The following is a 4,089-nucleotide window of genomic DNA, read 5'->3' as shown; positions in this document are numbered from 1 at the left end:
CCCCCCCATGGGCAGGGACACCTCCCAGCAGCCCAGGCTGCTCCAAGCCCCATCCAACCTGCCCTTCAACACCCCCAGGGATGGGGCAGCCACAGCTTCCCTGGGCAACCTGGGCCAGGCTCTCCCCACCCTCACAGCCCAGAATTTCTCCCTCCCATCTCAGCTCCAGCTCCCTCTGCCAGCTGGAAACCCTTCCCCCTGCTCCCATCCCTCCCTGCCCTTGTCCCAAGCCCCTCCCCAGCTTTCCTGGAGCCCCTTCAGGCACTGGAAGCTGCTCTCAGGTCTCCCTGGAGCCTTCTCTTCTCCAGGCTCAACACCCCAACTCTCCCAGCCTGGCTCCAGAGCTGCTCCAGCCCTCCCATCATCTCAGGGGCCTCCTCTGGCCTCTCTCCAACAGCTCCATGTCCTTACCTTTGGGAATCCAGAGCTGTTCCCAGCCCTGCAGGGGGTCTCAGCAGAGCAGAATCCCTAGTGCCCACCAGGCCCAGCCCATTCCCAGTGCTTCGGGTTCATCCTGCTGCAGGACCCCACCTTTTCCTATGGCTGAGCTCCACAGCAGCCCTGCTAGCCCCCAGCCTGCCTGGCCCTCCACCCCAAGCAGTAATTAAGATGATAAATGGGACTGGATCCCTTTTCCCACCACCAGTGACTATTTTCCACTCAGACCTAGTGTCAGTGGCCCCCACACCAGTACCCAGCCTAGAAACACTGCCCCCCTTTCTCAGCTGGGGGGTTCCTGGGCTTATATGGCAGATAGAATTGGCAGAGATCAGTGGGAGGGGGCAGTTATTCTCTTAATATTTCCTATTAAGCTATTAGCACATTTCAAGGTTGCTGAGCATTAATGCACCACTCCCAGGGAAGGAGCAGCAGCAGCAGCTCCCAGCTGAGGAGCAGCAGCAAATTTACAGCCAGTAACCAAAATCATCCACATCACTGAGTGGTATTTTTGTCTGCGTGCCTGAACTTTCAATTTGATTTATTTTATTTTGGGGGATGGATTTACCTTCCCATGTCATTGTCCCCACCTGAGCTTTTGTAAACCTTTGGGTTTCATCACGTGGCCGTGGATTGTCCAGCTGAGGAGGGATGTGCTGGAGCCAGGGATGGGCCATGGCTGGAGAGAAGGTGCACCAGCCTGATTGTTACAGAATCACAGGATTATTTGGGTTGGGAAACACCTTTAAGATCCTTCAGTCCAACCTTTCCCCCAGCCCTGCCCAGGCCACCCCTGCCCCACGTCCCTCAGCACCATCTCCAGGGCTTGGAAACCCCTCCAGGGATGGGGACTCCCCCCCTGCCCTGGGCAGCCTGGGCCAGGCCCTGACAACCCTTGCCAGGCAGGAATTGTTCCTTATTTCCAGCCTGAACCCTCTCCTTGCAGTGTCTCCTCTGCTGTGAGCATTAGGGGGCATCCAACGATGCAAATAAATAAAGACCAAGCAGGAGGGAGGAGGTGCCTGCCCGGGTCAGCCTTGGGCTCTTCAGAACCACAACTGATCCCTCCTGAGGGTTTGTGTGGGTTTAGGAAGGTGAATCAAGACCTCAACCTGGGCTGCATCATAACAAGTGTGGCCAGGGAGGGGATTGTCCCTCTCTGCACTGGTGAGACCACACCTGGAGCTCTGTGTCCAGCTCTGGGGTCCCCAACACAAGGACATGGAGCTGTTGGAGAGAGTCCAGAGGAGGCCCCGGAGATGCTGGGAGGGCTGGAGCAGCTCTGGAGCCAGGCTGGGAGAGTTGGGGTGTTCAGCCTGGAGAAGAGAAGGCTCCAGGGAGACCTTAGAGCAACTTCCAGTGCCTGAAGGGGCTCCAGGAAAGCTGGGGAGGGGCTTGGGACAAGGGCAGGGAGGGATGGGAGCAGGGGGAAGGGTTTCCAGCTGGCAGAGGGAGCTGGAGCTGAGATGGGAGGGAGAAATTGTGTGCTGTGAGGGTGGGGAGAGCCTGGCCCAGGTTGCCCAGGGACGCTGTGGCTGCCCCATCCATCCCCCCACCCATGAGCAGGGACCCCTCCCAGCAGCCCAGGCTGCTCCAAGCCCCATCCAACCTGCCCTTCAACACTCCCAGGGATGGGGCAGCCACAGCTTCCCTGGGGAACCTGGCCCAGGCTCTCCCCACCCTGACAGGAAAGAGCTTTTTCCTAATGTCCAACCTGAATTTCCCTCTTCACACATGTGCATTCTCTCTATTTGCATGCATATTTGTAAAATCCAACACCCTGCTCTCCATCCCTCCCTCCCTCAGAGAGTTAAGGAACATGCTGGAAAAGCCAGATCCCAGCCCAGGCCCTGGGAGATCCCCTGGAACCCCCTGGTTTGTGCCAGGGTTTGGCTTCCTTCTCTCAACCACTTATTCAGCTGTGAAAGGGCTTCCTCTCCTACCCTTTGATGGTTTCTGTGCAAACACCAGCTGAAAGCTTCTTTAAAAGTCCAAATCACTTTGCTTTTGTGCTCCTGCCCTTTCCCAGGGCTGGGAACCTGGGGCTGGTCAGGGAGCCCAGTCACCAGCTCCTTCCTTCTCTGTGTCCTCAACCCCTGGCTCCAGCCCCTGGGCTGAGATGGTTTGTCTGCAGAGCCCTTCTCTGCAGCTCAGACAGCACCAAGGGGAGCAGAACCTGCAGGTGTTCCCACCTGGGAGCTCCCTGGAAGTGAATTTTCCCTTTCCAGGCCACCTTGCTGTCCCCGCTGCCTCCCAGGGCACTTCCCTCCCGGCTCCTTCAGGATTTGCAGAGCCCTACACGCCTTGCCAATGGAATGTAAACCCCTCTCTCTTCACTTTGCAGTGGGAAAGGGCCCAGAGCTGCTCACAGGGCACAGCTGCATCTCACAGAGCACAGCTGCAGCTCTCAGAACCCTCCTGTCCTCCCGAGCTGGTTCCTCCTCACGTGCCCCGCAAAGGCAGCGGGAATTTTGCTGTGGAAGCCTCTGCCCCTTCCCTCCCAGCTGCAGGTACCAGGCAGCAAAGCCTGTCCACGGCTGCCTTGTGGCAACCAAGCTCCTTGCAGTTCAGCTCCTCTCCCTCCAACTGGTAAAAAAAAAAACAGGTAAAAAGCAACTCAGGACCAAGAGCAGAGAGAGAAAAACCCAAGAGCTGAACGAGTCCAAGTGGCTGAATGTGGTGCCCGAGGTGACTCTCCAGGGGGATTCTCCAGATGGCAGGGAAAGTTCCCTGGAAGCTTCTTGATAGGAGTGTGTGGAGAAGGGTTTGCAAGGAGGAGGCACTTTGATTTACCTCCTTTGATTGTCCCTCTCTGAATCCCAGATGCCTCCGTCGCCGGTTGCTGAGCTACCCGGGGTGTTCCCCCTCCCTCGGGGTTGGAATCCACAAACCCACTGACCCCACAGCAAAAGGAGCATCCCAGGCTGGGGGGGTCTCCTGCCTCCTCAGAACTCCCTGCTGCTGGCAAAATGCTGGGAGTGCCAGTGGTTGGTGCCTGGAGGCCAGAGGAGGCTCATCAGGGAGCAGATGTGGGGCTGAGTCCAGGGTTGGAGGGAAGGAAGGGAAGGGGGGGGTTGTTCCTTCAGCTCAGCTGTGGGGGGGGATCCATCCAGCCCCCCCAGGGCCTGGGCCTTGACATGGCAAAAAAGCAGCTGGAAGGAACAAAGGGTGAGCTGAACCAGATGCTGGGGCTCCCAGAAGAAATGCAAGAGTCAGGCTTGGAAAGGGATTCCCAAGCCAGTGGGTCCCTGCCCGGGAGAGCCAGTGGGGAGAGGGAGCTGGTGTCCCCCCTGCTCTTAACAAGTGCTCTTTTCCAGAGGAAAATGTGGGGAAAACTGGTTCCTTGTGGTCATGCTGGCAACCAGTGTGTGACATTTTTGGACATTTTCTTTGTCTCTGCTGTGCAGATGAGCAGCAAACAGCAGAGCTGGTCCTGGGTTAGCTCCTCATTCCAGACAGCACTGCCTGTTTGGACACCATTTCTGGCCTTTTGGACACCATTTTGGGTGTTTTTTTCCCCTTTTTGGCAGCTGGCAGATCCCCCCTGTGCCTGCTGGAATGAGGGGCAGGGGTTACACTGGCCAGCACAGGACTTTGCCACCTTCCTCAGGGACTGGCAGGGGAGCAAGCAGTGCCCTCCCACATTCCAGG

Source organism: Chaetura pelagica, unplaced genomic scaffold (assembly GCF_000747805.2).
Source record: "Chaetura pelagica isolate M959 unplaced genomic scaffold, ChaPel_1.0 scaffold868, whole genome shotgun sequence".
NCBI lineage: Eukaryota > Metazoa > Chordata > Aves > Apodiformes > Apodidae > Chaetura > Chaetura pelagica.
Note: the sequence above shows the minus strand (reverse complement) of the source record.